At 38.0% G+C, this 11145-nt stretch overlaps 1 protein-coding gene across 3 annotated transcripts in view; it reads left to right on the top strand.

Moving 5' to 3' along the window:
* The window catches only part of LOC129240783 (glutamate decarboxylase), a 67143-nt gene that overhangs the window by 12547 nt on the left and 43451 nt on the right, over positions 1 to 11145 (top strand). Inside the window, exon 1 of one of the 3 annotated variants that reach the window (XM_054876764.1) lies at positions 8118 to 8362. The exons of 1 other annotated variant lie outside the window; for it this stretch is intronic. The gene's annotated coding sequence lies outside the window, so the exon portion shown is untranslated. One more of the 3 variants, XM_054876766.1, reaches the window with a different exon arrangement.

Genomic DNA, 11145 nt, shown 5'->3' on the forward strand with positions numbered 1-11145 from the left:
TAAAAACAGTTTTTGTAACTCTTTTTTGATCGTCCTGAATTTGGGGGCCGTATTCATACTTCTCTATTTAGAAATACGTACCTATGTGCAAAACCTATTCTGTATATTACATCAAATCATATATACTGCAAATAAGCCATGGATCAGGTGAGGTTAAAATGATTAATCAACACCACATAGACGCGTTAAGCTGCAGATCTGGCTCGTAATGGATCCGAGTTACGCAACACTCCACATTGGAGCTCCTCACAAAGAGTATATCGAATGAATAATTACCCTGTATGCATAGATATTTTGTTAGTACAACACCCCACACAGCAAAGGGTGAACGTAAAACCCAGTTAATCACATTTGGTAGCTGCTTTATCACACCAGCGATAACATTTATTTTGTAAATAATATTAAATATTATTGGTTGTTAAGAGATAGCTGTGATTTTTGCCCATCGAATTTGAAGAAGCCATCGGCACCATCAGAAGTACCTTTCAACGGATTGATAAGCGGTGTCGATTATATTAAGCAAATCGATTTTTCGAACTTGAATGCATGAAATATACTCCATTTACGATCTAGATAAACAGGTGCGTCAGAGGGCCTGAACTATCGAGCACATATTTTGCATACTCGTACATGTCTATGTACTTATATATTTGTATATACATTTGTATATACCCCAGGCCAATAATTATATGCGTAAAATTGATTCATGTTACAGGTGTTAATGGTACAGTAGTAATTTTTGGTATATAAGCACATATTTTGTTTCGATTGCTTTATGGCTTTATCTCATTTGCACCGTATTCATAGTACTGTTATTTCTAATTAAATTAGGCGAAAACCCCGTATAAAATATTTATATCTGCAAAATGAATTATTTGTCTTCGGACGGCTGCCACCACACAAAGTGGAGAATACGACTCTCAAGTGAGTGTAGGCATAAGCAAAGGTGCAAGATGAAAAAAAGTTATTTAGATGGACCAGATTGTCGCCACAAATATTGGATGGATGTAAGACACTCACGGATGAACAGCATTTTCATCAGGAAGCAAGTCAAAAATATGTTTTGTGCCAGGCAAAATAAATGCAGCAATGCTCACAGACTTGTTAGAAAGCGAACTTCTTGATTTTGGTGATAATTAATGCACTGATTCTTGTGTCTAAGAAAGCAAGGGTTTTTTTTCTCCCAAAAAATTGAGTTGCTTTAGTGGTCTGTTCTAAGGACGGACCTTACTCCCATCGATTATGTATGGAGATGCAATCGCGAACTCCACAGAATAATTCTATAAAATATTAAAAAAATTGAATTTTAGGTTCTTTCATATATCTATGCGATCTGTCCATGGGCAAAGATCAAGGAATCTCTGGAATAAGCGAATCTCCATTCTGAGCGGCAGTCTGCCACTCAAGGCACTGCCATCTGTGCGTTTAAGTCCTCACTCATCTTTGCAATCCTGTCCTATCGAGAAACTGAATTTGGTAGAAGCGCAAAATTGCATCCGGCTCATTTAGGACACATAGGCTAGAGGGGCTTACTATAGAATAAAATACCGTCAAGGATAAGCCTAGGAGTGCAGAGCAAAGGCTAAAGGAGGTTCATCTTCTTAATTGGCGCTATAACCGCTTACGCGATTTTGGCCGAGTTTAACAAAGCGCGCCAGTCGTTTCTTTCTCGTGCTAACCGGCGCCAGTTGGACACACCAAGTGAAGCCAAGTCCTTCTCCACCTGATCTTTCCAACGCAGAGGAGGCCTTCCTCTTCCTCTGCTACCACCAGCTGGTACCACATCGAGCGTTTGTATCCATCGGACGACATGACCCAGCCAACGTAGCCGCTGGATCTTTATTCGCTGGGCTATGTCTATGTCATCGTAAAGCTCATACAGCTCATCGTTCCATCGTCTGCGATATTCGCCGTTGCCAACGTGCAAAGGTCCAAAAATCTTGCACAGGAGGTCAGCTGGCACTAAATTATGAGGCTATGCCAGGCGAAATCCTTACTGGAGGTACAATCAAAAGTAGTTTAGGAAAATCGTTACCCTCCCTAAAAATAAGCTGAGAACGTTCATGAGCATTCTCAGATATGAGAATATGAGCCACTGACTCCTGTCGTTTCTGTGACCAGTCCCCCGGAGATTCCAACACATCTTATCCTTGAATGCGGCACTATAGTGCGGAGAATGAGATATCTCGACCAATTACAGCCAGAAGAAAAGCATATATGCCCTGCCTAACCCAGCTCTATCTTAACCCAGCTTATCATAAGGGAACTGGGTTCGGATCCGGTACTGTGATGAGTGGAGATCACAAAAGACCATAAAAGACAAAAGATCGAAGTGGAAACCTCAAATCTATTCAATCTATCTATGTAATAACACATACATAATTATTTAATTGAGCTACATGCAACTTTGCTCACATAATTAAACCACTTTTCATTTTAATTTTTATAAAAATGTAGTTAATTGTATACCAAAAACACAAGAATGATAGAAAGAAGATTGCGCCCATCAGAGAGTGTGTGACGTCACGTTTTTTCGAGTTGTGCAGTATTGCCAACCATTTGCCCTTCGCAATAAATTTTGTGCTTTTTTATTCCCAAAATGCGAAAATTTTGAAGTTTCGTGTTTGTTTTTTAATTTAAAGCTACCGAAACTTTAAGTTAAAAAAAAAGCTGTATTATTATACAAAAGAAGGTTAAAAAAGGTCACTCTGAGAAGATTTTAGTACTAATGAAAATTAGTTGGTTCTTATAAAATTTGATATTTTGAAAGTGTAAATTTAATTTTTTGCACCTTTTAAGGTTATGCAACAATATTAAATGTCCCTATCTCAACTCTTCTTAAGATTGAAAACCTTTTTACACATTTTAAAAGGCGTTTGAATTTACTGAATGCGGAGGCATTTTAGTGCGTTTTTATATCCAAAGCTAGGCAACACTGCAGTAGCGAGAGAGAGATTTGACTGCCGAAAGCAGAAGAACACCAACAACATCTGTAATCGCGGGCAATGCCACCAGATGTTAAAAAAAAGTAAAGCTAAATAAATCTGAGTGAATTATTTAACTAATTATTAAAAAATGTATATTTTGCAAAATTATAAACATTACATTTTAATTAGAACAGGCTAGAAAAATGTCATGAAGAAAGAACTTAAACTCCGAGACTAAATAACAAAAAAAAATGCTAAATCAAGTTACGAAAATGGTAATCTGGCCATACAAAAAGCTAAAATCATGTAACTCGTTGTCAAATTCGCTGAGAGCAAAGTAACGGGACCACGACAGGCGCCATCTCATTATTCTTTCCATCATGCCAAAAACATTATAAGCCAAAGTTTTTTATAAAATTCACAAAAATTTAACAAATTCCAAGAATTGTAATGAAAATTTTCAACTTTCTAATCGAAATGTTTATAAAATGTTTGGGTATGCAAATTTGAAGTTGCTCAAAAACCCCGTTGATTTTTTACACGATTCCGAGAAATAATACAAATGTAATGCGAAAGCTAATCTTTAGCACATTTTTCTTGTGGCTGACCAGAAAATCAGGGTATGGTTAAACGTCTTTTTCCTAATTGTTATTATATATTATAATATTATCTTATCTGTCAATAAAAGCATTTAAATTAAAAATTCATTTGTGTCGTTAGACTACAGACAACTTGTCGCAAGGTTGGGGAAACGAACTTGATTCAATTAAAGGTATTAAACAACCTCAGTTTAGTTTCCTCAAAGTTTTCGATTATCTATTCGGATTGAAAATATTTTAGGGTTCAAGTAGAGTTTCTTGTTCTAGAACACTAGTCCAATAATTTAGTTTATTCAATGAAACCGAATTGAGAAAGTGTTTCAATCGTTTTTATGCCTAGAAATTAGAGATCAATGAACTATGTTTGACTGGAAACTTTCTTTTAACAACAGCTAACAAGTTCATCATTCCAAGCTGATAAATTTATGATCTTTGACAAGCTGTGGAGCAACCTTATCGTTAACTTTACATTAAAATGTTATTTAAGATGTCGTTGATTGCCCATTTTTTTAAATGTTGAGCTCCAATGTTCCCAGAGCAATATTTGAGTATGAGTATCTGATCTATTTCATTTAGCAATAGTTAAAATGCGAGAAATTAATTTTTGATGCGAAACTATCGTCATCGATTTCTCTATTACAAATCAAATCATTATTAAATCTTCTTCCCACTACTACTGTAATAGACTACTGTACTCGTATTAGCTTGAATAACTAGAACTATGACTCCACTAGTCTGTAAAAAATATTGTTCATAGAGTGAAATAAATAAATAAATGTGTCGTATGCCTTTCAAAATAATACAGATACAATAATCCAAGCACAAAAATATTTGTTAAACTCATTATCCGGATTCTACTTCACTTAATGACACGAATTCTCTTTTTTGTTTTCTGAAAACGGATTCCTCGAAGGTGAGAATAAATCAGCCGGCGCCATATCAGGTGAATACCATGAATACCAAACAAATTTTTTCAGATAAATATTTTATGCAAAAAATACATGGTGTTGATACCTTATATGATATAGCAGTGTCTTCGGTTGGTGCGTGACTAACATTCGGAAACTGTCATTTAGTGATGAGGCCCGCTACTTAGGTCTAATACTAGACCGAAAGCTAACATGGAAGGCAAATGTCGAAGATAGAGTAAAAAGGGCGACAATAGCACTATACTCTTGTAAACAGCTGATAGGACTAAGTTGGGGTCTCTCCCCATCTATCGTATACTGGCTTTATACGGCAATTGTCAGACCTATCCTAACATACGGCATATTAGTATGGTGGCCAGCTTTAGATAAATTGTACATTAAAAGAACCATGGCACACGTACAAAGAATGGCCAGTCTTTGCATCTGCGGGGCCCTCAGAACCACACCCACAGATGCACTAAATATCATGCTTTACATTTTACCAATAGAGCAGTACGGTAAGCAAACAGCTGCCAAAGCAACTCTCAGACTAAGAGAAATCGGCCTACTCAGAACGAACCAAAGAGGACACTCCTCAATTTTAGAACAATTCCCCTGCATTCCCAACACAACGGATTTCTGTAGGACCAAGGACATCAATTTGTATAAATCCTTCGTCACAGTATTTCCTTCCAAAGAGGAATGGGATAACGGGCTCATTGTTAAGATAAATGAAGTAAACATCTACACAGATGGCTCAAAACTGGATAACAAAGTAGGTGGAGGGGTCTACTCCGACAAACTCGGAGTATGCCAATCATTCCGCTTACCTGATCATTGCAGTGTATTTCAGGCGGAAGTCACTGCCATAAAAGAGGGGCTTAAAGAAATAAAAACGAGAGTATTATCCACAAATGAAGTCTTCATTTACTCGGACAGTCAAGCAGCAATAAAAGCGCTGGAATCAAAAACACACTCGTCAAAAACAGTTCTAGAATGTTTTAAACTACTAGATGACGTATCTAAGTGCTACAAGGTGCACCTTATCTGGGTACCAGGCCACAGGGACATTCCAGGAAATTGTAAGGCGGATGAACTTGCAAGAGCCGGTACAACGCTTGATCTCGAACCGGATAAGGCGCTGATACCCATGCCTATAGCCACTTGTAAATTACTTATAGACAGGGAAACCATCAAAAAGGTAAATACAATCTGCCAAAACCTCACAACATGCGAACTAAGCAGACAGACATGGCCCAACTGGAACAGCGGTCGATCGAAGATCTTGCTAAGATTCAACAGGGAATCTATAAGAAAAATGATAGGTGTATTAACAGGCCATTGTTTAATAGGCAGCCACGCTAGAAGGTTAGGACTACCTTACTTCGATTTCTGTAGAAGCTGTCTAAATACAGAAGAAGAGGAAACAGTCAGACACCTTTTATGTGAGTGTGAAAGACTAGCTAGGAGAAGGCTGCGCACCCTCGATACAGCATTTCTAACCGATGTAGCGGATATAGCCCATCTAAAACTAACGAAGCTCTGCTCGTTTATTAAAGCAACCGGATGGTTTGAAAGGGAACACGTAGAGTAAGGATAAGCTCCAGTGGTATCACAATGGACCTGCCGAAGGTCTAAGTGTGTCTTACGACAACCACCCTACCTACCTACCTACCTACATTCGGAAAATGTAGGTTAAACACCAAAATGAAGAAAAAGTTTTTTCTAATAGCTGTCGCCCCTTGGCAGGCAATGGCTAACCTTAGCGAGTATTTCTGCCATGAAAAGGCTGCTCATAAAAAATATCTGCCCTTCGGAGTAGGCTTAAAACTATAGGTGCCTCCATTTGTGGAACAACATCAAGACGCCTGTTTGTCTTGAATTTTTAATCGAAATTACTGGCAGACCCTTTTAAAAGGTTTTATAAACGATCCCGCTGCTTTGTTGATAAAATGTACGAATATAAAGTAGCAAAGTGTTTTCTTCCGTTCGTCCGACCGCCTTTGTAATTAATAATCCAAGTGATAATTTACACATTTGAGTGAAACTGGGGTGCTTATCTACGTTTGTCAGAAGTAGTTTCGATGTTTTACTGAGCAAAATTGGGTAATAACTATACCCATTTTTGTAAACTAAATTAAATTCATCAACTAGTGAAGAATAGTTGTATAAAATCGGTATAGAGCAGAGTCTTTAATGAGAACAGATATTTACATATATGAAATTTTACACATATCAAAAATTACAAAATCAAATCGCAGCGCATCCAATGGCTAGGGCACGTTGCAGAATTCCAGATGAAAGAATACCTCGCAAAGTTCAATATGCGCGTATGCTTGAGGTACAGCGAAGGGAGCATCCGCGGAAGCGATGGTTAGACGACGTTGAGGACGATCTAAGAAGTATAGGAGCGCCCAACTATTGATACCCTATGCCCCACGAGGGATTGAAAAACGGAAGAAAGAACTATGGCTATGGACCGAGGTGCCTGGAGAATAATTGTGGAGGCAGCTAAGACTCACAACGAGCTGTAGTGCTTTAAATGTTGAAGATGAGAATCTCTAAAAAAAAAGAATGTTAAGAATGTGCTATAAGAAATACTTTCCATCGCATGGTGCATTTACGTCACCACATTTCCAATGATCTCATGTAATGGATGACTTTGACTATAACTAAGGAATTCTGTACTTTTCCACTTGTCCCTTGTCGTTTCTTGCTTTGCTTTCACTGCTGGCCAAAATATGTAAAAGCAACATTGATACTGTAAATTTTGTTTGTGGCAACAAGGCAAAAGAGAAAAAGTTATTACATTTCTTGCGCCCTCCATATTCTCTGACAAAAGAAAACAACAACAAATGTGTTCTGGACAAATTGAATGAATGACCTGGTTTGGTAGAGAAAAAATAGCAAAAAGACAACATAGATGCACTTATGCATATGTATGTGTATTTTTTCAACTTCGTGATTTATTTCTTCCTTCTTGCGTGTATTATATAAATTTCGATTGAGGTCAAAGAAAATCTGACAACCCAAAAGACAAGTATGGTAATATTACACTAAATTATTTATTTCCTCACAGTTTTTGATACATTCGATGTAATTACTTCTGAGTTGTTTTCATTGAAATTTCCTTACACAAAATATAATAAAGTTCCGCAGTTTATTTAAAGTTTTAAATTCTCACTTAAAGCTCATATTTTTTGCTTTCGAAAGGCCATTAGTTACGCAATGCCAACTAAATGCATCCATTAGCACCAACTCTTTCCCTGAGAAAGACGTAACACGAAAAGGCGTGTTTAGCAGTAGCTCCATTCCAGCTCAAAACCATATGGCCCACCGCCTCGCTTTTCGCCATCTCCCGCAAGTCCCCCAAATACGTTTCAGCATTTTAGCTCCGCCTACGCAACAAAAATGGCAACAATGACGTCATTCATGAAAATTTATGTCACGTTGATGCTCCCCAAATCGCAGCATACGAGCCGATGCTGGTGGGTGGTGGGGCCACTTTGCTGCGTTGAAAAAACAGAATCGATAATTTCATTGTGTTCGTTTGGTCGACGATGTCGCCACGAAGTGTGTACAGTGCACACACATACATACAAAGCGTAGCGTAATCGCAGCCATTTTGAAAAATTGGCTTCTTAGATGATTCGAATGGATGCTTTGGCACACTGCGCCGCAGATCGTCAAACAGTAAAGCTGCATTCGCGTTCTGTCCGTCCTGGTCAAACGTAGTTTCTCCTTGCTATCAGAACTCAGCCAGTTCCAACTGAAAGAACTAAGTGTGAAAAAATCTCAAAGTGCTGCAAATTCGGTAGAATTAGTTTGTGTGAGCCTGAGGCCTGTCTCTCGAACGAAAGTAGTGAAACGGTTGAAAACGATTAGTGTACCAAGACATCGCTGCTGAAGTATCCATATCGAAAACGTTGTAAGGCACAAAACAAATGTAGAAAGCGCACGCAGAACTACAAGTAGTAAAAGCAAATACGAGATCTAATCAAAAGAGAAAGTGTTTCCCTGTAGTTGGCAGCACACCTTCATACATACCAAGGCCACGCTCTGCCCTCATCAAATTGATGTAGTTAAGCTTAAATAGTTATCGTGCCATCATCAAAACCACCGCATTTCGATATCCCAACAGTCACCAGTCAGTCACTTTCTTCATCACAATCATTTAAATCCAAACAGTCAAAGTGATTCTCCTAAAGCAATACATCGAAGATCTCCGCAAGATTATTGGTAAGCAGGCTTCACCAATAGACACCTAAATGTGCTGATCAACACACAAAATTGTAAAGTGAACTCCCAATAATTATTAGAACACACATACATACGTATGCACGCATTATCACTACATAATTTTTTTCCGCAAAATAAGGTGTAAAATTTATAAAATCTTATTCCTCAATTTAAGGAAAATGTCGATTACATAAACGTTCGAACGCCCTTCGTGGCACCACCTTGAAAATTCGGGAGTTGCTTTTGGCAGAGCCTTGGCGCAACTTGCCACGCGCAGTTGCGAAGCGTCATTTCATTAAACACCTCCAATACTACACACACACACACACACACACACACACACACACACTCATACACACCCATATACTTCGGTTTTCTCCATATAAGCAACCAAATCATTGCCATTACGTAAAGTTTTACTTCTCAAAAGCACTCTTGCCATCTCACTCCATTTTACGAAAGACTTTTTTTTTGTTTTTTTTCTACTCATCTATTCACATTCTGTCCTTCATTTGTCCTTCAAAGTGTCATAGCATTTATATCGAATTCATCTGTTCATTCGTGTGGTATTTTTTCGGAATATTGGGGAAACATACAAGTTGGATAAGGCTCGAAATTTATGTAATGGTAGCTTAAGTTAAAGCAAAGAATATCTATTTAGTGCTTTTTTTGAGATTTTTTTATCAAATATTTCCTTTTACGTAAGAATAATTGCGTACGGTGGTATGAAATCACCGCGATCCTTAATGTGGCGTTCGAAACTGAATACCTTTCACAATAATAAATTCAAATTAAGCGAATTCATTTTTTTTTTGTTTTTTTTTTTTTATTAAATATTTTGTTATTAGAAAATACTTTTTGAATAAATAAAAGTTTACTTTCATCTTAAAAAATCTCAAAATATTCTTTGTGGAAGTATCTGCAAGTTTGGAGCTTCTTTTTATGCACTTTGAGGGATTCACAGTGCATATTGATAATCAAACTAAACAAAATAATTCCTCAATAAGTTCCCGTTAATAAGATTTTTAATTCTCAATCAAATAAATTAGAGAAATATAATAAATGTGTACGAATTTTTTTATACTCTCATTCTATTCCAAAAAAAATAAAATATAAAAATAAAAAATTGGCGCGTACACTTCTGTTAGGTGTTTGGCCGAGCTCCTCCTCCTATTTGTGGTGTGCGTCTTGGTGTTGTTCCACAAATGGAGGGACCTACAGTTTCAAGCCGACTCCGAACGGCAGATATTTTTATGAGGAGCTTTTTCATGGCAGAAATACACTCGGAGGTTTGCCATTGCCTGCGGAGGGCGACCGCTATTAGAAAAATGTTTTTATTAATTCCTATATATTCCAAAAACAAAGTCGAAATATGTTCTCGGGCAACATATCTTTGTACAAAAAGCGTTAGTTTGCAATAGCTAAATGATATCGATACAAATACATTCCCAAATATTTAGCATAATGATGTCCATCTGTCTTACACTTCACTTTTCATATAACAGTAATTTTCATAAACTCAATATTTCTATAGCTACTAAAGAAAATTTATTCAAATTTGATCTCAAGTAGTCCTTCTTCTTCTTAATTGGCGCGATAACCGCTTAAGCGAGTTTAAACGAGTTTAGCCAAGCGCGTCAGTCGTTTCTTTCTCATACTAACCAGCGCTAGTTGGACACACGAAGTGAAGCAAAGTTCTTCTCCACCTGATTCCAACGCAAAGGAGGCCTTCCTCTTCCCCTGCTACCACCAGCTGGTACCGCATCGAACCCTTTCGGTACTGGAGCGATTGTATCCATTCGGAGGGCATGGCCCAACCTACGAAGCCGCTGGATCTTTATTCGCTGCGCTAAGTCCATGTCGTCGTAAATCTCATACAGCTCATCGTTCCATCGCCTGCTATACTTGCCGTCACCAACATGCAAAGGTCCAAAAATTTCCAGCAGAATATTTCTCTCAGACACTCCGAGGGACGTCTTATCGGATGTTGTCATCATCCAAGCTTCTGCGCAATACGATAGGATGTGAGAGACCCTTATTAAGTGTTAATTTTGTTCGTCGAGAGATGACTTTATTACTCAATTTCCTACTTAGTTCAAAGTAGCACTTGTGTGCAAGAGAGATTTTTCGTTGGACTTCAAGGCTGCCATTATTATCGGTGTTAATACTGTTTCCTAGATAAACGTAGTCTCTTACTACTTCAAGACCCTAAACTATCCACCTAACAGTGACGTGGGTGTGGATACGCGAGCATGTCGATTGCTTGTTTCCCATGGCAGCCAATTCTAGAAACCGGAGTGAGTCGGGTTTTTCCCGACCAAGGCTACTCCCAATACTTCGGGTTAGCATTGAGCCTAGCTCTGGACCCAAAGATTATTTCTGCTGCATTTGCCAAAGACGGCTCTAACCAAACTCTACTTCGGATAAATGTAATCAATGTAGTGCCATCTTAAGACCTGCTTGAGCCTTAAG

Source organism: Anastrepha obliqua, chromosome 3 (genome assembly GCF_027943255.1).
Source record: "Anastrepha obliqua isolate idAnaObli1 chromosome 3, idAnaObli1_1.0, whole genome shotgun sequence".
NCBI classification, from domain to species: Eukaryota; Metazoa; Arthropoda; class Insecta; order Diptera; family Tephritidae; genus Anastrepha; species Anastrepha obliqua.